Here is a 24,532-nt window from a genome sequence, read left to right on the forward strand (position 1 = left end):
CCTGGTGTACTACCTTCTCCGGCAGTGTGGATTGTAGGCTGCTAATCATTTACTCTATGTTTAAAATCCACATATGAGTGAGTACATACCATGTTTGCCTTTTTGTGATTGGGTTGCCTCACTCAAAATGGTTTCTGCCAGTTCCATCCATTTGACTGCGGATTTCAAGATTCCATTGGTTTTTTTCCCACTAAGTAGTATTCCATTGTGTAAATGCACCACATTTTCTCTATCCATTCTTCAGTTGAGGGGCATCTAGGTTGATTCCAGGTTCTGCCTATTACAAATAATGCTGTGATGAACATATTTGAACAGATGTCCTTGTTTTATGAATGTGCTTTGTTTGTGTATATGCCTAAGAGTGGAATTGCTGGATCTTGTGGTAGACTCATTCCCATTTTCCTGAGGAATCCCCATACAGATTTCCAAACTGGCCGTACAAGTTGGCACTCCCACCGAAAGTGGAGAAGTTTTCCCCTTCCTCTACATCCTCTCCAGCATAAAATGTCATTGGTGTTTTTGATTTTAGCCATTCTGACAGGAGTAAGATGGTATCTCAGATTTATTTTGATTTGCATTTCCCTGATGGCTAAGGATGTTGAACACTTTCTTATGTGTCTTTCAGCCATTTTAGATTCTTCTATTGAGATTGTCTATTTCTGTACCCCACTTTTTAATTGGATTGTTTGTTGTTTTGGAGACTAGCTTCTTGAGTTCTTTGTATATTTTGGAGATCAGCCCTCTGTCAGATGTGGGGTTGGTGAATATCTTTTTCCCACTCTGTGGGCTGCCATTTTGTCTTGCTGACTCTGCCCTTTGCTTCTCAGTTTCAGGAGTCATCAATTGTTGATCTCAGTGTCTGGGCTACTGGTGTAATGTTCAGGAATCGGCCTCCTGTACCAATTAATTCAAGGGTATGTCCTACTTTGTCTTCTAATAGGTTCAGTACAGCTGGATTTATGTTGAGCTCTTTGATCCATTTGGACTTAAGTTTTGTGCATGGTGATAGACAGGGATCTATCTGCAGTCTTCTACATTCCAGCATCCAGTTATGCCAGCACCATTTGTTGAAGATGCTTTCTTTATTGCATCATATAAATTTAGCTTCTTTGTCAAAAATCAGGTGTTTGTAGGATTGTGAGTTAATATCAGGGTTTTCAACTCCATTCCATTGGTCTACCTGTCTATTTTTGTTCCAATACCAAGTTGTTTTCAGGACTATAGTTCTGTAGTAGAGCTTGAAGTCAGGGATAGTGGTGCCTCCAGAATTTCTGTTATTGTACAGGGTTGTTTTGGCTATCCTGGGTCTTTTGTTTTTGCATATAAAGTTGAGAATTGTTCTTTCAAAGTCAGTGAAGAATTTCGTTGGGATTTTGATGGGGATTGCATTGAATCTGTGGATTGCTTTTGGCAAGATTGCCATTTTTACTATGTTGATCCTCCCTATCCAAGAACATGGGAGATCCTTCCATTTTCTAGTATCTCCTTTAATTTCTTTCTTTAGATACTCAAATTCTTATGGTATAGGTCTTTCACTTTTTTGGTTAGAATTACACCACAATATGTTATGTTGTTTATGGCAATTGTAAAGGGTGATGTTTCTCTGATATCTTTCTCCACGAATGTGTCATCTGTATATAGTAGGGCTACAGATTTTTTTAGTTAATCTTGTATCCTGCCACTTTGCTGAAGAGTTTTATCAGCCATAGGAGTTCCCTGGTAGAGTTTTTTGGGTCAGTTATGTAGACTATCATATCATCTGCAAATAGTGAGAGTTTGACTTCTTCCTTTCCGATTTGTATCCCCTTGATCTCCTTTTGTTGTCTTATTGCTCTAGCTAGAACTTCAAGGACAATATTGAAGAGCTATGGAGAGAGTGGACAGCCTTGTCTTGTCCCTGGTTTTAGAGGTATTATTTTGAGTTTCTCTCCACTTAATTTGATGTTGGCTGTCGGCTTGCTGTATATTGCTTTTATTGTGTTAAGGTATGTTCCTGTTATCCCTGATATCTCCAAGACCTTTATCATGAAGGGGTGTTGGATTCTGTCAAAGGCTTTTTGGCATGTAGTGAGATGATCATGTGGGTTTTTTATCCCCAGTCTGTTTATATGATGGATTACATTGATGGATTTTCGTATGTTGAACCATCCTTTCATACCTGGGATAAAGGCTACTTCATCATGGTGGATGATTTCTCTGATGTGTTCTTGGATTTGATTTGCCAGGATTTTTTTTGCAGATTTTTTATTTGAATTAGAAACAAGATGGTTTTACATGACAACTCCAGTTCCCTCTCCCTCCTGTCCTCCCCTATCACCCCCCAACTAAAACGCTACCTATCACATATCCTTTCTGATTTGCCAGTATTTTATTGAGTATGTTTGCGTCAATGTTCATGAGGGATATTGGTATGGAGTTCTCTTTCTTAGTTGTGTCTTTGTGTGGCTTGGATACCAAGGTTATTGAATCCTCGTTAAAAGAAGCAGCAATGACCCTGCTGCTTCTATTGTGGAATACCTTGAGGAGAATTGGTATTAGCTATTCCTTGAATTTCTGGTACAATTCTGCACTGCAGGCATCTGGTCCTGAGGTTTTTTTTTTGGTTAGGAGACTTTTGATGACTGCTTCTATTTCATTAGGGGTTATAAGTCTATTTAAGTTGCTTATCTGTTCTTGATTCAATTTTGGTAAGTGAAATCTAACCAGAAAATTGTCCATTTCCTTTATATTTTCAAATTTTCAGAATACAGGTTTTCAAAATATGACCTGATGATTCTCTGGATTTCCTCTGTGTCTGTTGTTATGTCCCCCTTTTCATTTCTGACTTTGTTAATTTGCATGTTCTCTCTCTGCCTTTTGGTTAGTTTGGATGCAGGTTTGTCTATCTTGTTGATTTTCTAGAAGAATCAACTCTTCGTTATAATGATTCTTTGTATTGTTCTCCTAGTTTCCACTTTATTGACTTCATTCCTCAATTTGATTATTTCCTGGTGTCTGCTCCTCAAGGGTGTATTGGCTTCTTTGTGTTCTAGAGCTTTCAGTTATGCTGTTAATTCTCTAGTGTGATCATTCTCCTGTTTCTTCATGTGGGCACTAGCGCTATGAACTTTCCAGTTAGCACTGCTTTCAAAGTGTCCCATAAGTTTGGGTATGTTGTGTTCAAATTCTCATTGAATTCTAGGAAATCTTTAATTTCTTTTTTATTTCTTCCTTGACCCAGGAATTGTGCAATTGGGCATTGCTTAATTTCCATGAGTTTGTAGGTTTTCTGCAATTCATGTTGTTGAATTCTAACTTTAAAGCATGGTGGTCTGTTAAGACACAGGGGGTTATTTTAATTTTTTGTACCTGTTGATGTTTGCTGTGTTGCCAAATATGTGGTCAATTTTATAGAAGGTTCCATGTGGCGCTGAGAAGGTATATTGTTTTGTATTTGGATGGAATGTTCTATAGATAGATGCCCATTAAGCCCAATAGGCTTCTCTTAATTCATTTGTTTCTTTGTTAAGTTTCTGTGTGGTGTTCCTGTCTAGTGGTGAGAGTGGGGTGTTGAAGTCTCCCACTATAATTGTGTGAGGTTTTATGTGTGATTTGAGTTTTAGTAGTAACGTTTCTTTTACAAATGTGGATGCCTTTGTATTTGGGGCATAAATGTTCAGAATTGAGACTTCATCCTGATGGATTTCTCCTGTGGTAAGTAGGAAGTGACCTCCTTCATCTCTTTGATTGATTTTAGCTTAAAGTCCAATTTGTTGGATATTAGGATTGCTACCCCCACTTGTTTCTTGTTTCCATTTGATTGGAACATCTTTTTCCAACCTTTAATTCTTAGGTACCTTCTGTCTTTGAAGTTGAGATATGTTTCTTGTATGTAGCAGAAGGATGGATTCTGTCTTCATATCCATTCTGCTAACCTATGTCTTTTTATAGGCGAGTTAAGACAATTAATATTGAGGGATATTAATGACCATTGATTTTTCATTCTTGTTTGTTTTGGATTTTGTGGTGGTGGTGAAATTATGTGTGGATTTCCATCCCTTTTTTCTTTTGGTTGTTGGTAAAGTGGGATTATCTATTGCGTATATTTTTCTGGTTGTAGTTAACTTGCTTGTGTTGTAGTTTTCCTTCCATAAACTTCTGTAGGGCTGGATTGGTGGATATTTATTGTTTGAATATGGGTTTGTTATGGAATATCTTTTTTTCTCCATCTATATTGATTGAAAGCTTTGCTGGGTATAGTAGTTTGGGCTGGCATCTGTGGTCTCTTAGTGAAGGTAGAATATCTATCCAGGATCTTCTGGCTTTCAGAGTTTCCATGGAAAAGTCAGGTTTAATTCTGATAGGTTTACCTTTGTATGTTACTTGATCTTTTTCCTTTGCTGCTCTTAATATCTTCTCTTTATTCTGTATGTTTGAGGTTTTGATTATTGCATGGCAAGGAGACCTTTTTTTTTTTTTTGGTCCAGTCTATTTGGTGTTCTATAGGCTTCTTGTACTTTCATTGGCATATCTTTCTTTAGGTTGGGAAAGTTTTCTCCTATGGTTTTACGACTTCTTTCCCTTGCTTATATATGAGTCTCCCGGCTATGTCACTTCCTGCCTGGATCACCACTTCTTTACTACATTTCCCAGAATCCTCCTTGACTCCTAGTCCCGCCTAACTTGCTGCCTCATTGGCCAAACAGTACATTATTTAACATCCAATAAGACATACAAATACACAGCAGGACCTCCTCCATCAATAAGACTTAGCTACACCTGTGTAGTTGTGTTTTTTTTTTGTTTTATTGTTTGTATGTTTTAACTATTTACTCTTTACTTGTTGGGGGCCTGCCACCCAGTTCCCTGTAAATACACAGTCTTACTCTTTGTTATGAATGCCTGACTTTTGCTTGGCTTGTTTCTAGCTGGAAGGGGTGAACTAAACTCAAAAGCCTTCTTTGTCTTATGACTCCAGTATGTTGTTACAGTCTCAGGCTAATCTGTTTAGGTCTTAGTTACTGTAAACTCAAAAGCTTGTTTGTCTTATGACTCTCTCTGGAGCCTGCTGCATCAGCTTGCTAGACAGACTCCCTACTGGTAGAATTAAACAATAAAGCCTTACATTGTCAGTTTGGTGAGTCTGTCTCCTTGGTGGTCTCTGAGGGTCTTTGTGACTTGGGCACAACAGTGGCCACCTCTTAACTTAAATTATCCCTCTACCTGTTGCCTCTGGGATTTTACTTTTCTCTATTCAATATTCATTTCTTTACATTTTACTCAGCAGCTAGCTGTGTGATTGGCCCCTGTTACATTCCTCTCCTCTTTCCACTCCTCAATATTTCTTCCCAGATTTATCCTCATATTTATTCTCTCTCCCTGCCAGCCCCACCTATCCTTTCTCCTGCCTAGCTATTGGCCATTCAGCTCTTTATCAGACCAATTAGGTGTTTTAGACAGACAAAGAACCACAGGTTCATAGAACTAAAAAAAATGCAACATAAAAATGTAACATATCTTTGCATCATTAACAAATGTTCCACAGTGTAAACAAATGTAACCCATCTTCAACTCATATTCCACAACACACCAGTCTTCTACATATACCCAAAGGACTAGGAACTTACTACAGAGATACTTGCCTGGACATATTTATTGCTGCTCTATGTATGAAAAATCTAGTCCCTAAGTTTGTCATTCATAACTCAACAATGCCTTAACATGCATTAAAAAGTGGGGTACAGATCTAAATAGACAGTTCTCAATAGAGGAATCTAAAATGGCTGAAAGACACATAAGAAAGTGTTCAACATCCTTAGCCATCAGGGAAATGCAAATCAAAACAACTCTGAGATACCATCTTACTCCTGTCAGAATGGCTAAAATCAAAAACACCAATGACAGTTTATGCTGGAGAGGATGTGGAGAAAGGGGAACACTCCTCCACTGCTGGTGGGAGTGCCAACTTGTACAGCCACTTTGGAAATCAGTATGGGGATTCCTCAGGAAAATGGGAATCATTCTACCACAAGATCCAGCAATTCCACTCTTAGACATATATCCCAAAGAAGCACATTCATATAACAAGGACATCTGTTGACCCATGTTCATAGCAGCACTATTTGTAATATCCAGAACCTGGAAGCAACCTAGATGCCCCTCAACAGAAGAATGGATAGAGAAAATGTGGTATATTTACACAATGGAGTACTACTCATTGGGAAAAAATCATGGAATCTTGAAATTTGTAGGAAAATGGATGCAACTAGAAGAAACCATTCTGAGCAAGGTAACCCAACCACAAAAATGCAAACATGGTATGTACTCACTCATATGTGGATTTTAGACATAGAGTAAAGGATTACCAGCCTATAATCCACACTGCCAGAGAAGGTAGTAAACCAGGAGGACCTTAAGAGAGACATACAGGGTCCCATGAAGATGGGAAAAGGGACAAGATCTCCTGAGCAAAGTGGGAATATGGGGGGATTGGAGAAGGAACTAGGAGAATGAGAATGGGAGAAGAGGAGGGGTGAGGAGGACATGATGGGGCAGGTAGGTTGAGTTGGGGAAAGAACAGAAGAGAGCAAAATAAGAGATACTATAATAGAGGGAGTCACTATAGGTTTAAAGAGAAATCAGGCATTAGGGAAATGTCTGGAGAGCTACAAAGATGACACCAACTAACAATCTTAGCAACAGAGGAGAGGTTACCTTAAATGTCCTCCCCTGATAATGAGATTGATGCCTAATTCATATGCCATAGTAAACCTTTCATCCAGCAGCTGGCACAAGTAGAAGCAGACACCCACAACTGAACCTTGAACTGAACCGAAATCCAGTTGCAGAGAAGGAGTGATGAGCAAAGGGGTCCATACCAGGCTGGTGAAACCCACAGAAACAGCTGACCTGAATAAGGGAGAGCTCAGTCCCCAGGCTGATAACTGGGAAACCAGCATAAGACTGATCCAGACCCCCTGAATGTGGGTCAGTGACTAGACAGAACTTGGCTGCTTTGGCTATGTGGTTCTGGTTTAGAGTCAAGTATTCAAGAAAGGGGTTATGGAATCTCCCTCCATGACTAAGTAAAGGTGCTGAATCCAGGAGTGTATCATGTGTATCTCTGAATGGAGGCCTAATAGATATGTCATTGTATGAAGCTGTGAAGGTGAATTTTAGATTGCCTGGGAGACCCCAAGACAAAGCAAGTCTCAACTAAAGTGGGAAATTACCAATACGGAGTCAGGTAGAAATACAAGGGTATTTAATAGGGAAAAGCCTTATTTACAGAGCGACCTAGCCAGCCAGCGTAGCAGCAGTCTGTACAGCAAGCCAAAAAGTGAAACCGAAAGTGCCCAGCCACCTGACTGCCTCTCACTCTATGTCCCCTGACCACGCCATCGCAGGTGTGGTCAGACACACCTGTAGCCAGCCCCTAAGTAGGCGTGTGATGGGGAATGTACTGTGTATGTTTATCTTATTGATTATTGAATAAAATACTGTTTGACCAATGAGACAGCAAGTTAGGACTAGGAGTCAAAGAGGATTCTGGGAAATGTAGTAGATAAGTGGTGATCCAGGCAGGAAGTTACATAGCAAGGAGACTCATATTTAAAGAAGAAGAAATAGGAAGGGCCCTCTTTTCCCCTGCACTCCTGCTCCAGCGGCACATGTGATCCACCGGCAAGAAGGGATGCCAATGAGGCGTCCGATAAGATAAGTCTTATAAAATATATAGATTTATGATAATTAAGACTGAGCTAAAAGATGAGGAATCCTAGTCATTGGCCAAGCAGCTTTGAACCTAATACAAGTTTCTGTGTATTCATTTGGGCCTAACTCCGACGGGCGGCTGGCGCAAAGCACACATGTGGCAGTGGGACTCGGCGGCTTTTGGTGGAAAGATTTATGGTAACAGGCATGGCTACACTCAACAGATACAAGAAAATTGAAATAACTCTCTGTATCCAATCAGACCACCATGAATTAAAGCTGGAGTTCAACAACAACAAAAACAATAGAAAGCCTACAACTTCATCAAAACTGAACAAGTCCATATTGAATGACTACTATGTCAAGGCTGAAATAAAGAAAGAAATTAAAGACTTCCTAGAATCCAATGAAAATTAATGAACAACATACTCAAACTTATGGACACAATGAAAGCAGTTCTAAAAGGAAAGTTTAGAGTACTAAGGGCCTTTATAAAGAAATTTCAGAGATCTCATGTGTACTGGCTGGTTTTGTGTGCCAACTTGACAAAAGCTAGAGTCATCAGAGAGGAAGGGGCCTCTGTTGAGGAAACACCTCCATGAGACACAGCTGTAAGGCATTTTCTCAATTAGTGATTAGTGGGGGAGGGTCAAGCCCATGGTGGATGGTGCCATACCTAGGCTGCTTATCCTGGATTCTGTAAGAAAGCAGGCTGAGCAAGCCAGAGGAAGCAAGCCAGTAGCTGCAACACTTGGGAGAATAGGCCTGACATCTGGAGTGTGCAGCCCAAAAGAGACAACCCCATTGATAGAGGAGTGGGTGAGCCAGTCCTAGAGTTGTGTGCGTGGGAGAGTTGTCCCTATCACCCATCTGTCATGTGGCAGCTTGGGTGGAGGAGACACACAATGTGAAAGACACAAAAATGAAGAAAAAGAAAACAGAGTTTGCCATAAGTCTTGGAAAAGACTTTGGACTTTTAAACAATGTTGGGACTTTTATAGACTTCTGAAGTTGAACTAAATATGTTTTGCATTATGATGTGGCTATGAGCCTATCAGGGCCAGAGAGTATAATGTGGTGGTATGAATAAAAATGCCCCCTATAGGCTCATGTATTTGAATGTCTGGTCCACAGTTGGTGGAACTGTGTGGGAAGGATTAGAAAATGTGGCCTTGTTGGAGAAGATGTGTCACTTGGAGGTGGCTTTGAGGTTTCAAAAGCCCATGCCATTCCTAGTTCGTTCTCTCTCTTTCCCACCCTCCCTCTCACTCCCACCCTCACTCTCACTCCCCATCCCCCTCTCTCTCCTTCATTTTTGTGGATCAGATGCACACTTTCAACTTTCAGCTATTGCTCCACTATCATGCCTGTCTGCCTTCTTGCCTTTCTCCCCTCCATGATGGTCATAGACTCACCCTCTGAAACTGCAAAGTCCCCATTAAACTCCTTCTTCTTTAAGTTGTCATTCCCAAAGCTCACCTCTATCCCCATGTCTCTGTACTTAGTAGGTTCTAAGCCTCATATGCTCTAGTTCTTACTCTCTATCCTATTCTGTGTGTTCTCATATACAGTGTGTGGTCCTTAAAACAACCTATCCCATAGTTCCAACATTCCATGAGATTGTCACAGTCCTATCTCTTTTACAACTTGCTTAAAACTATGGTCTATATGTTGTGGGTCTTCCTTTAGTGACCGCTTACCATGAGTAGCCCCTGGGGGCTCAGAAATGTTTAATTTATGTCATTTAAAATCCAGAAACTTTCCATTTAATTCCTTACTTATGTCACAGAACTTTAGAATGCTTCCTTCCCAATGAGCTATTTGCTAGCTCTTTTCATTCACAAGCCATACCACATTTGAAAGAAATTATTGGTTGCCTGGGCTTGTACACATCCTACCTCATCTCTAATCTTTTTTGCAGCACAATTTGTATGAATGCTAATTTTGATTATGATTTTATAAAATTATTTTCCAAATTCTATAAATGTTCTGGGAGTCCTGGACCTACCTTCTCTTGTTCTAAAGATTCCCAACCTCAAAATCGTTGTAGCTGCATAGAACCTACTCCTTCTCCCATCTCTTCCTTTATACTCATCTGTGTGAAACATATGAGATGCTTTGGTTCAGTTTATTTCTAACACAAATTTCTTCTCAGCATTTTAGGAAGGTAAAAACAAAATAACCCTCATTTGGATCTCCTATAACAATTCTCTCAGAAATCCATTGAAGTAAAGGGAAGAAAGAGTAAAGAATAATGAAGACAGGATGGTGGTCACTCTCTGTCAGAACTAGAAAGGGTTTAAAAGCTTGAGGGATCCTCTTATTTTATGCATGAAGAAACAGATGCAAAGAGACTGAGATCTGTCCAAGGTCAGACATCAGTTCATAACATAGTTGTGACCAAAGTCTTCAATCTCCTGACTTTCCACCATGCCCTAATACTATTTTACTCCAATTCTAAACCATAATCTTAAACATTCAGAAACAAAATGCTATTTATAGCTAAACTCACCTTCAGTGACATTATTGCAGGTGCTGATTATTAATAAGCCATATTTTATGAGTCACTTGCTTAGGTCTCACTCCTATCATGCCTGGGAAGTCAAGTAGGACAGGAGGGTCTAATGCAATGAAAGTTGTCTCAGCTATTGCTCTTCTCTCTCCCTTTTAGGAAGAGACAACCCCTGAAAATTCTGAGTCTTTTGAAAGTTCAGAGGCTACCACCTCTCTGCTAAGTATATCAGATATCCTCAGCCTCTGTCTGATCATTTGAAGCAGATGAAACTCCCTCAGGGGAAGGATCAGCTGAGATAGTGTTAGTATACTCTATCCTGGGGGCTGATCTGTGTTTATTAATAGGCTAAGTGTGGGAAAATATAATCCTGAGATTGGTTCACATCTTACCACACCTTTGCAGCCACTCTCACCTTTGAGATATAAGTGGATCCCACATCACGGCTATGTTTTTTGAGGTCCAAGCCAGATACTTGAGGATAAATATATCTCTGAAAAGAAGGGTGACATCAGGACCCCAAATGGGAAGCCAGTTGTCATCCAGTTCCTTTTATAGTTCGGACCCGGCTGATGACAGGCTCTAAGAACCATATTCAAATCGTCATTAGTATCTCTCTAGTTTACCTTCAACTTGATCAAATCCTGAGGACTTCAGTTCATTGTGTACGATTCAGTTGCTGCCCTTACATCATAATCTACATGGACTCTTACCAGCTCCTTCTCAGTTCCTATTCTAGAGGTTTCTGGGACAAACCAGTATAGTGGAAAGAATTAACTTTAGAGTGGGATACACTAAACTCAAAATTTTTGTTCTGCTATTTTGAGGATTTTGTAGAACATGTGTTGTCCTCAATTTCCCATATGGGGAATGGAATGCTGGATAAGATTTGTCTCAGGATTATTGTAAAGTTTTATTAAAATCAAATTTAAGGATGTCTCCCATCCCAGTTCCTAGCAACATGGATGCTCATAAATCCTAAGTTCCTTCTTCTTTCCTTGTCCCTCTACCCATTCTATATGTCTTTCATTCACTCGGGCACTCATTTGCTCATTCAACAAATGGTTATTGATAGAAAGAAGAAAGTCAGTGGATTTTGTTTCCTGACAACCCAATGTGATGTAAGTGGCATCTCTTTTAAATCAAACACACTTGAATTGAAATGTTGGCTGCCACTTACTACTTCTAAAATCCAGAATAAATCATTTTACCTGTTTGAGTGTCATTTTTCATATCTGAAACCTTGGGGTAACTAGAAATGATCATAATGGCAAAAACAACAAACTAATTGGATTGGAAATATGTATTTTCTCTAAGACTGTTACATGACTGATTATCTGTAAATATTTGTTGATATCAATATGAGAGTCCAAAATTCATTTTCCAAATGAAGTAAAGGGCTTCTTTTGCTTCAGCAAGGTGGTATCCTAGATACAATACCACTGCAGGTATAGCCAAAACATGCCACTCATCCCACATTTTGCCTGAGTTGTGTTCAAACCTCTTAAGGTTGGGATGGCTTGTAAATCTATTTCGCCAGTTATATTCAGGTAATTTCTCACACAATAAAAGTGCCTCTAGGATCATATAACTTTAGATTGCTGTAGGATCTAGCTAGGAGAACTTAATATTACTTGATTCCAACCCATGGAGTGTTTAGAATCTTAAGGAAGACCCTAGTTTCTGAGCAAGTAAGAATAAACTGATGTACATCTACTCATTATTTGGGTATTTGTGTGGTAAGAACACAATTTAGCCATGTGTGATGACTGAAGCAGGCATCAGGAAACTTTAGTTCTGCTCCTGGTTTTCTGAGTATGCTTGTGCATAGTCCTTTATAATTATAGGTCTCCAGAGAGTCTTAATATCTTCATCTCGGAAACAAAACATTTCTGTTTAGCTGTTTTGAGAATTAAGGTTTTACTTAGTAATTGGATCTGATTAGATACATGATTGCTTTTCTTCTTATTTCATGGTTGTGGACTCACCCTCTGCTCACGTTTCTCATTAAAATGGTAAGTTGCATAGATGGATACGGAGTTAGAATGGTTTGTGTTGTTCTATGGCAGCTGGGAGAGATAAAAATAAAGTATAACTATTGGTAGAAAGAAGGACTTGACAATGTATATTTAATTAACTAAACTTTGCATGTCATATAAGAGTTCAAGTATGAAAGAATTGTTCATACCTAGAATTCTTTGTAATTCTAGACAAGCACTAATGATTTCTTTTTCCAACATATTCTCTGAAAAGCTCCCTAATAAGGTTCAGTATGCTTTGGGTACTTGATTTAGATTTCTTGATTAATTTCTGCTTTCTTTTCTCTGTCCTTGGTCTTGTATGAACCTACAGAGCCTGCCTTTCTTCCTATAACCCCCCTACAGCAATCCAGGTGGTTCTTAAAGGTAGACTAGGGTGACCAGCCACTAGTCTTCTCCAAAGAGGTCTGAGGTTTTGACTCAGAGTTCTCACCATGGGGAACCTGGATGGAGGTTCCCAGATACTAGAATCCCTTAGAAACATTGGTGGGATAGAAGAAGCACCAAAGAACTTAAAACAATCCAATAAATGAAGTAAGATTCCTTTTTTAGTTTCTTTGGAACCCAACCATGGGTTCTTGGCCAGATTTATAGAACCAGACATGAATTTCCAGTTATGGACCAAGTCTAAAATATAATCAGAAATCAGTTGCTTACCCCCATAACATTAGTTTCACTATTGTAGCCATGGCATATCTTCCATGCCAGTTATTACTATCATTCACAGGGTCTACAGCTGAGTAAGACTACTGATGATTTTTCATGCCCAGGAGCCTGCATGATACCTTCTAGAACTTATGAAGGCTATTCAATGGAGAGAAAGCTTCATTGTCAGTATCAATTTAATTTCTTCATATCCTTTGGCCAATGAGTGTGGGATTTTCAGCAATAGGGATCTTGCTATTAAGTTAGAGTGGGCAACCAAGAAGGACGGGAATACCTTGTATTGTTTTGTGAGTCAGACATTTTTGACCAACAACTTATGGGAAAATATCCTATATCCACCACTGTGCTTTTCCTTTGGCTATCTATTTCTTCTAGGATGAACAGTCTGTGTACAGTAACCTTAGTCAAACTCTTTGTGTGTGTGTGTGTGTGTGTGTGTGTCTTATAAAAATAGGTTTCCATATGACTTTTCAAACATCTTTAGTGTTAGTTATCCTCCACAAACCACTCTTCTTCCCTACCTTCCCAGTCCTCTTTCTTCTTAAACCTCCTGCCCTATTATTCCCCCTTTCCCCTTCATGCCACCTCTTCTACTCTTCCCCCTTGCTTAAGATCTTACTTCCCCAATGATGGTCCCTTTCCAGTTTCCTGGATTTTATAGGTACTTCAAATTAAATACAAGACTCAACACTAAGTCCAGACACAAATGAGAACATGTAACACTTGTCTTTAGGGTGTCTGCATTATCTCACTCAGTATATTTTCCAGTTCCAACCATTCACCTTGGCAGGATTTGATACCTCACTTTGCAGCCAAGTCTGTTGGATAGTTATATGAACCTTTACATAGCATAAATCTATGTATATGTATGTCTGTCTATATGTCATTTTATGCATCTTTCCTATTATATTTCCATTAATATATATATTTGGTCTCTATATAGCATAATTATAATGTGTTTCCAGTCTTTAAATGTTCTGAAATGTGGTGCTTTTCTGTATGTGTTCACGTTTGGGGCCTTTTTACTTGAATCTTCTTTCTTGGAGAATTATACAACTGTGTTTCCCATGTGATTGTTTTTCTGCATCATCAATTTAGGAGTAAGTAAGTTTAGATATATAGGCTTCAATTCTATGCAATTAGGCTAGTGCTCCATGGCAAACCCTAGAGCACAATAATTACAATGAATGTAACCCCAAGAGAAATCTGATCTAGTGGTTTGCTTCTACCACCACTATCCAAAAGATTTAATAGTCATACTCAGAAATAGGCTCTTTCTTTTTCTTTCTTTCTTTCTTTCTTTCTTTCTTTCTTTCTTTCTTTCTTTCTTTCTTTTGCAGTAAGTAACAAACATCCTTACAAATTCTTTTTTATTGTTTTTTCATTTGTTTCACATCCCAGTCAGTTCCTCTTCCTACTCTCCTTATACCCGTCTCCCCCCATCCCCTCATCACCTCTCTACCATACCCCATCCACTCCTCATCTGCTTCCATTCAGAAAGGGGTAGGCCTCCCATGGGAGTCAATAAAGAATGTCATATCAAGTTAAGATAGCACCAAGCTCCTCCCTCTTCATCAAGGCTGGTGAGGCAACCCAGCATGGGGAATAGGTTCCCAAAAGCCAGCTTAAGTGCCAGGGACAGGTCCTGATCCTGCTGCTATGAACCCAACAAACTGACCATGCTACACAGCTATCACACTCATACAGAGGGCCTAGGTGAGTCCCATGCAGGCTCTCCAGCTGTTAATCCAGAGTCTGTGAGGTCCCACAAAGCTCAGGTCAGCTGTCTCTGTGGGTTCACCCATCATGACCTTGACCTCTCTGGCTCTTATAATCCCTCCTCCCTCTCTTCAACAGGACTACCAGAGCTTGGCCCAGTGCTTGGCTGTGGATCTCTGCATCTGCTTCTACTAGTTACTGGATGAAGACTCTCTGATAACAAGAGATGGCCAGTTCAGGCATCCTCTCCACTATTGCTAGGAGTCTTAGCTGGGGTCATCCTTGTGGATTCCTGGGATTTTCCCTAACACCAAGTTTCTCCCTAACCCAGAAATGTGCCCCCATCAAGACATTACTTTCATTGCTCTCCTCTGTCCTGTCCCTAACCCATCCAACCTGATCCCTCATATTTCCACCCTTAACTCGCACACCCAGTTTACCCAGGAGGTCACTTCTATTTCCCCTTCCCCGGGGAACCCACATGTCCCTATTGGGATCCTCCTTGTTACCTAGCCTTTCCGGGGGCTATGGATAATAGCCTGGTTAGATGGCTCAGAGATTAAGAGCACAGGCTGCTCTCTTCTGGATGTCCTGAGTTCAATTCCCAGCAACCACATACATGGTGGTTCACAACAATCTATAATGAGATCTGGTGCCCTCTTCTGGCATGCAGGAATACACTACATACAGACATAGGTTTTTTGTTCAGAGGAATTTAGGAGTGTTTCACTGTTTAGAAGTTCTTAGCCAAGGAAAATGTGCCATAAAATTGAGATACTTTTCTTTTTTTTATTTTTAACTTTGAGAGTTGCAAAGAGAGGCCAGCAGGAAAAGTTTGATGGCATTTGGCTTTCCTTCTCTCTATATCTACACACTGGTCAAGTTGACCTTTTTCCAACCTTTCATTTAGTTTCCTTGGTCCTAAGACAAGTTGGTCCATTCCCCTTGAGTCAATGTGAACAGTCAGGTCAGACCATGTATTTTTATCTTAGACTATTCATTCTTCACGAGGAACCTCCTTTTACAAAGAAAACAAATGATTAGCTTCCTTCTAATCAGAAATTGGTGTAGGCTCAAAGACAGAAGTCTGTCATTTGTGAAAAAACATTTTCACCTGCAAAGTCAGCCTTTATAAGGGTCTAAGAAGTAAAATCCAGCTGACTGAGTAGGCTCGGGGCTGTTTCCAGTCCTTCTTTTTCTGCCCTGCTTTGGGTCACCTGAGGCCTGGGGGCTGCTCACGACAGATCCTAGTTCTTCCGGATTCAGCACATCCAGATACCTTCGGGTTTCTGGTGCCAGTCCCACCTCCATCCATGGGAAGAGGAGAAACATCAGAGTATTGAATCTGTTTGCACCTACCAGATAGGAACCTTGGTCCTGTGTCCACCAGGAGAGGAAGAGAATACTTCTACACCAACCAGAGAAAGGATGGGAAGAAGACAATATAAAAACACATTCAACAACAGAAAAACCAATATGTCACCATCGTAGTCTAGATACCATACACCAGCAAGACCTGAACATCACAACGCAGATGATGCAGAAGAGAATGACCTTCATGATCTTCATGAAAATGATAGAGGGCCTCAAAGAGGATATGAAAAAAAAATCCCGTAAAGAAATGGAAGAAAAAAAACCAAAAAGTACTAGAAATCAGCAAATCTCTTAAGGAATGGCAAGAAAATACAATCAAACTGCTGAAGGAAACTATTCAGACAGTTCAAGACCTGAAAACTGAAATAGAGACAATAAAGAAAACACAAACTGAGGGAATGCTGGAAGTAGAAAAGCGGAGTAAACAATCAGGAACCACAGATGCAAACATAACCAACAGAACACAAGAGATGGAAGACAGAATGTGAGACACTGAAGATAAACTAGGAGAAATAGACTCATCAACCAAAGAAAATCTTAAGTCCAACAAATCCCTAACACAAAACATACAGAAAATATGGGACACTGTGAAAAAAACCAAGCCTAAGAATAATAAGTATAGAAGAAGGTGAAGAAACCCAACTCAAAAGTGCAGAAAACATATTCAACAAAATCATAGAAGAAAACTTTCCCAACCTAAAGAAAGACATGCAAATCAAAGTACAAGTAGCCCACAGAACACCAAATAGAGTGGACTACAAAAGTCTCCTCACCACATAATAATCAAAACCCCAAACATACAGCATAAAGAAAGAATATTGAGAGAAGCAAAGGAAAAATGCAAAGTAACATATAAAGGCAAGCCTATTAGAATTACACCAGACTTCTCCATGGAAACTCTGATAGCCAGAAGGTCCTGGATAGATATTCTACCTACAATAAGAGACCACAGATGCCAAGCCAGACTACACAGCAAAATTTCAATCAATATAGATGGAGAAAACAAGATATTCCATGACAAAACCAGATTTAAACAATACATATCCACCAATCCAGCCCTCCAGAAAGTTCTGGAAAGAAAACTCCAACCCAAGGAAGTTAACTAAAACCAGAAAAACATAGGCAATAGATAATCCCACTTTACTGACAGTCAAAAGAAAAATGGGGCAGAAATCCAAACACAACTGAACCATCCCCACAAAATCCAGAACAAACAAGAATGAAAAATAAATGGTCATTAATAACCCTCAATATTAATGGTCTTAATTCACCTATAAAATGACACAGGCTAACAGAGTGGATACAAAGACAGAATCCATCCTTCTGCTGCATATAAGAAACACACCTCAATTTCAAAGACAAATGGTACCTCAGAGTAAAGGGGTGGGAAAAGATTTTCCAATCAAATGGTCTCAAGAAACAAGCAGGGATAGCAATCCTAATATCTCATAAATCAGACATAAACTAAAATCAATCAAAAGAGATGAAGATGGTCACTTCCTACTCATTACAGGAGAAGTCCATCAAGATGAAGTCTCAATTCTGAACATCTTTGCCCCAAATACAAAGGTGTCCACATTCATAAAAGAAACATTACTAAAACTAAAATCACACTTAAAACCTCACACACTTATAGTGGGAGAATTCAACACCCCACTCTAACCACTAGACAGGAACACCACACAGAAACTTAACGAAGAAACAAAGGAACTAGTAGAAGTTATAGCCCAATTGGGTTTAACAGGCATCTACAGAACATTCCATCCAAACACAAAAGAATACACCTTCTTCTCAGGGTCACATGGAACCTTCTCTAAAATCTATCACATACTGGGAAACATAGCAAAAATCAACAGGTACAGGAAAATTGGAATAACCCCCTGTATCTTATCAGACCACCATTCTTTAAAGTTAGAATTCAACAACAACACAAATAGCAGAAAACCTACAAACTCATGGAAACTGAATAATAACCAATTGCACCATCCCTGGGTGGAGGAAGAAATAAAAAAGAAATTAAACTAATGAAATTAAAGATTTCCTGGAATTCAATGAGAGTTTTGACACACATACCCAAACTTATGGGAAACTCTGAAAGCAGCGCTAAGAGGAAATTTCATAGCGCAAAGTGCCCACATGAAGAAACAGGAGAATAATCACACTAGAGTATTAACAGCACAACTGAATGCTCTAGAACACAAAGAAGCCAATACACCCTGGAGGAGCAGATGCCAGGAAATAATCAAATTGAGGGCTGAAATCAATAAAGTGGAAACTAGGAGAACAATACAAAGAATCGGTATAACGAAGAGTTGATTCTTTGTGAAAATCAACAAGATAGACAAACCTTTATCCAAACTAAGGAAAAGCCAGAGAGAGAACATGCAAATTAACAAAATCAGAAATGAAAAGGGGGACATAACAATAGACACAGAGGAAAATCCAGAGAATCATCAGGTCATACTTCGAAAACCTGTATTCCTCAAAATTCGAAAATCTAAATGAAATGGACAATTTTCTGGATATATTTCACTGACCAAAATTGAATCAAGAACAGATAAGCAACTTAAATAGACTTATAACCACTAACGAAATAGAAACAGTCATCAAAATTCTCCCAAGCAAAAAAAGTCCAGGGCCAGATGGCTTCAGTGCAGAATTCTACCAGAAATTCAAGCAACAGCTAATACCAATTCTCCTCAAAGTATTCCACACAATAGTAGCAGAAGGGTCATTGCTGCTTCTTTTAACGAGGGTTCAATAACCTTGGTATCCAAGCCACACAAAGACACAACTAAGAAAGAGAACTACAGACCAATATCACTCATGAATATTGATGCAAAAATACCCAGTAAAATACTGGCAAATGGAATCCAAAAACACATCAAAGAAATCATCCACCACTAGCAAGTAGGTTTTATTCCAGGGATGCAAGGATAGTTCAAGATATGAAAATCCATCAATATAATCCACCATATAAACAAACTGAGAAAGAAAAACCACATGATCATCTCACTAGCTACTGAAAAAGCCTTTAACAAAATCCAACATCCCTTCATGATAAAGGTCTTGGAGAGATCAGGGATAACAGGAACATACCTCAGCATAATAAAAGCAATTTACAACAAGCCAACAGCCTACATCAAAAGAAATGGAGAAAAAATCAATGTGTTTCCCCTAAAATCAGGAACAAGACAAGGCTGTCCACTTTCTCCATACCTCTACAATATTGTCCTTGAAGTTCTAGCTAGAGCAATAAGACAACAAAAGGAGATCAGGGGTATAGAAATTGGAAAGGAAGAAGTCAAGCTTTCACTATTTGCAGATGATATGATAGTCTACATAAGTGACCCAAAAACTCTACCAGGGAACTCCTACAGCTGATAAACATCTTTAGCAAAGTGGAAGGATACAAGATTAACTCAAAAAAATTAGTAGCCCTCCTATATATGGATGATAAATGTGCTGAGAAAGAAATCAGAGAAACCTCACCATTTACAATTGCCAAAAACAACATAAAATACCTTGGGGTAATGCTAACCAAAATAAGTGAAAGACCTGTATCATAAGAATTTTGAGTCTTTAATGAAAGAAATTAAAGCAGATACCAGAAAATGGAAGGATCTCCCATGTTCTTGGATAGGTAGGATCAACACAGTAAAAATGGCATTCTTGCCAAAAGTAATCTACAGATTCAATACAATCCCCATCAAAATCCCAGCACAATACTTCACAGACCTTGAAAAAACAGTTCTCAAAATTATATGGGAAAACAATTGACCCTGGATAGCTAAAACAACCCAGTACAATAACAGAACTTCCGGAGGCATCGCCATCCCTGACTTCAAGCTCTATTATAGAGCCATAGTTCTGAAAACAGCTTGTTAATGGCACAAAATTAGATAGGTAGACCAATGGAATCGGGTTGAAAACCCTGATATTAACCCACACACCTACGAACATGTGATTTTTGACAAAGAAGCTAAAGCTATACAATGGAATAAAGAAAGCATCTTCAACAAATGGTGCTGGCATATGTGGATGCTGGCATGTAGAAGACTGCAGATAGATCCATGTCTATCGCCATGCACAAAACTTAAGTCCAAATGGATCAAAGAGCTCAACATAAATCCAGCCACACTGAACTTATTAGAAGAGGTAGTAGGAAATACCCTTGAACAAATTGGTACTGGAGACCACTTCCTGAACATTACACCAGTAGCACAGACACTGAATTCAACAATTAATTAATGGGACCTCCTGAAACTGAGAAGCTTCTTTAAGGCAAAGGACACAGTCAACAAGAGAAAATGGCAGCCAACAGATTGGGAAAAGATATTTACCAACCCCACATCCAACAGAGGTCTGATCTCCAAAATTTACAAAGATTCAAAAAGCTAGTCTCCAAAACACCAAATAATCCAATTAAAAAGTGAGGTACAGAACTAAATAGACAATTCTCAATAGAAGAATTTAAATAGGTGAAAGACACATAATAAAGTGTTCAACATCCTTAGCCATCAGGAAAATGCAAATCAAAACAAATCTGAGATACCATCTTACTCCTGTCAGAATGGCTAAAATCAAAAACACCAATGACAGTTTATGTGGGAGAGGATGTGGAGAAAGGGGAACACTCCTCCACTGCTGGTGGGAGTGCCAACTCGTACAGCCAGTTTGGAAATCAGTATGGCAATTCCTAGGAAAATGGGAATCAGTCTACCACAAGATCCAGCAATTCCACTCTTAGGCATATACCCAAAAGGACATCTGTTCAACGATGTTCATAGCAGCATTATTTGTAATAGGCAGATCCTGGAAGCAACCTAGATGCCCCTCAACTGAAGAATGGATAGAGAAAATGTGGTACATCTACACAATGGAGTACTACTCATCAGAAAAAAAAAAACAATGGAATCTTGAAATTCTCAGGCAAATGGATGGAACTAGAAGAAACCCTTCTGAGTGAGGTAACCCAGTCACAAAAAGATGAATATGGTTATGTACTCACTCATATATGGATTCTCGACATAGAGCAAAGGATTACCAGCCCACAACCCACACTACCAGAGCATCTAAGAAACAGGGAGGACTCTAAGAGAGACATACATGTTCCCCCAGAGAAGGGGAAAGTTACAAGATCTCCTGAGCAAATTGGCAGCATGGGGGAGGAGAAAGGTAGCTAGGAGAGTGAGAAGGGGAGATGAGGACAAGAGGGATCAGGAAGGTTAAGTTTCGGGAACAATAGAAGAGAGCAAGATAATAGATATAATAGAGGGAGACATTATAGGTTTAAAGAGAATTCAGGCATTAGGGAAATGTCTGGAGATCTACAAAGATGACAGCAACTAACCATCTAAGCAACAGAGGAGAGGCTTCCTTAAATGCCCTCCCCTGATAATAAGATTGATGACTAATTTATATGCTATCCTAGAGCCTTCATCCAGCAGCTGGTGGAAGTAGAAGCAGACACCCACGACTAAACACTGAACTGAACTGGAATCCAGTTGCAGAGAAGGTGAAGTGATGAGCAAAGGGGTCAAGATCAGGCTGTAGAAACCCACAGAAACAGCTGACCTGAACAACGGGGAGCTCTTGGCCCCCAAACTGATCACTGGGAAACCAGCATGGAACTGATCCAGACCTCATGATTGTGGGTGTCAGTGTGGAGGCTTTGGAAATCTTTGGGGCCTCTTGTAGTAGATCAGTACTTATCCCTAGCATGGGAATGGACTTTGGGAACCCATTTCGCATAGAGGGATAGTCCCTCAGCCTAGACACACGGGGGAGGGCCTAGGCCCTATCCCATATGATACAACAGACTCTGAAGAACCCCTATGAGAGGCCTCACCCTCCCTGGGGAGCAGAAAGAGTATGGGATAAGTAGGGTGTTAGTGTTGGGCAGGTGAGGAGTGGAGGGAGAGGGAACTGGGATTGTCATGTAAAACAATCTTGTTTCTAATTTAAATAAAAAAGTGGAGAAAAGAAAACAATCTTGTTTCTAATGCAAGTAAAAAAAATTAAAAAATCCTACCCCACTGCCACCATCAACTAGAAATCCACAGTTCCTGCAAACCTGTACATAGCAACCTACACTAAGGTGGGGAGTTCATAAAAAATGTAAAATTCAGGGAGATGTTTCTAGTGAGATAAAGTGTTCAGTTTCAATGAATTAGGATAGTGACTTGAAACACCAGGAAACATCAGGTCTCTGATGGGACATTCTGAAGGCAAAATTAAAGTTCAGACCACCAGCCATCTGAGATATGAATGTTACTATTTTGGCCTTTTTCTACATTTCACTTCTGCAGCTTTCCTGTGTCACCTGTCACAACTGTAGTCAGACTTTCTCCCAGGAGGTAAAATTAGCCTAAGGCTGCACTGATAAAACATTTATTAATCAGCTGATGAAGAGCAATTGCTCTGGAGGAGTTGGGGCTTGTGAGTCCTGAGATTCAGTATTCAGTTTGTTCCCTTTGACCCTGTTCTAGGCAAAATATTCTCTATAGCTGATAAAAATCCATCTGCACAGAGCACACATTCTCATCATCATAACAAAGGTGGTAAACATTTTATAGTACAACTACATCTGTTATCTCAGTGTATCCTAATACACTATGAATAAATAAGATAAATAAAATCATTCCAATTTAATAGAGGCACAAAATCTTTATTTACCATAGCTATTTATAAAATAAGAATTGGAAACTAGTGCCCTGAGTACTGGGCCTGGAGGGGAGGTGTTATTTTCTTTTGCTTTTTACAACGTCCACTTGGGATACCTTCACATTTTTTATTTCAAATCTCTGTTTGTTCTCATATAAAAATTCACTAACTTCATGTGAAGAATCTGAGATATTTTGATAAATTTATATAGTCATGTAATGGCTAACACAGTTCTGATAGAGAACATACTCATCATTCACCATGTTCCCTCATGCCCCTTTAAGCAGTTTTCTTCATAAGCAATCTTCTTCTATCTTTCTACCTCTTAAAATGTTTTAATTTGTAAAATGATTGTGTTGTACAGAGTTTCATTTTGAGTATTGCCTACCTGGTGTTCTACATGTTTTTTTCTTCTATGATTTTGTTAAAAATATTTTCTGTACTTTTGACCTGGTTTTCTTCTCTTTCTTCTCTACTTATTATTTGTAGGTTTTGCCTTTTCATGGGTCCCAGATCTCCTGAATATTTTGTGCCTGGATTTTTTTATTTAAAAGTTCTTTGACTAAGAAACTTTTTTCTACCTTGTTTTCAAGACCTGGAAGTCTCCCTTTCATGTGTTTGAATCTGTTCATTGATGAGGCTTGCCTTAGGATTCATTTGACATTATGAATTTGTCATTTCCAGTTTTATTTCAGCTTTGGTTTTTTATTTGAATTAGAAACAAGATTGTTTTACATGTCAATCCCAGTTCCCTCTCCCTCCCAATCCCCTATCACCCTCCTCCCCCAACTAAAACCCTACCTATCACATATCCTTTCTTCTCCCCAGGGAGGGTGAGGCCTTTCATAGGGTGTCATCAGAGTCTATCATATCTTTTGGGATAGGGCCTAGGCCTATCTCCATGTGTCTTGGCTCAGGGAGTATCCCTCTATGTGGAATGGGCTCCCAAAGTCCACACCTATGCTAGGGATAAGTAATGATCTACTGCAAGAGGTCCTGTAGATTTCTGAGGTCTCCTCACTGAAACCCATGTTCCTGGGGTCTAGATCAGTCACATGATGGTATCCCAGCTATCAGTCTGGGGACAAGGATCTCCCTTTTGATCAGGTCAGCTGTTTCTGTGGGTTTCACCAGCCTGGTCTGGACCTCTTTACTCATCACTAGTCCTTCTCTGCATCTGGATTCCAGTTCAGATCAGTGATTAGTTGTGGGTGTCTGCTTCTACTTCCACAAGCTGCTGGATGAAGGCTCTAGGATGGCATATAAGTCAGTCATCAATCTCATTATCAGGGGAGGGCATTTAAGATAGCCTCTCCTCTGTTGCTTAGATTGTTAGTTGGTGTCATCTTTGTAGCTCTCCAGACATTTCCCTAGTGCCTGATTTCTATTTAAACCTAAAATGTCTCCCTCTATTATGGTATCTCCTTTCTTGTTTTCTTCTATTCTTCCCCCGACTCAACCTTTCTGCTCCCTCATGTCCTCCTCACTCTTCCTCTTCTCCCCTTCACATTCTCCTAGCTCCCTCCCACCTCCTCCCATGCTCCCAGCTTTGGTTTTCTTTAGTGATTCTATTTCTTTGTTAATTTCTATTTTTGTGAATTGAACTGTTTGCATTACTTGATTCAAGTGTCTGTGTTTTCACTGCACTCATTAAGGCATCAATTCATAGCCTCTTTGATGTACATTTCTTGGGCTTCTTTAGAACAGAGTTTATTTTATTTTTATAATGAATATTTTCCTTTTATTAAAAATAGATTGTATTGCTGTTTTGCCCATGTGTATATCTGCACCACATATACATAGTAGACCCAGAGGTCAGAGAGGGCATCAGTTACCCAGGAAAAGGAATTAAGGATGGCTGTAT

Source organism: Cricetulus griseus, chromosome X (assembly GCF_003668045.3).
Source record: "Cricetulus griseus strain 17A/GY chromosome X, alternate assembly CriGri-PICRH-1.0, whole genome shotgun sequence".
NCBI lineage: Eukaryota > Metazoa > Chordata > Mammalia > Rodentia > Cricetidae > Cricetulus > Cricetulus griseus.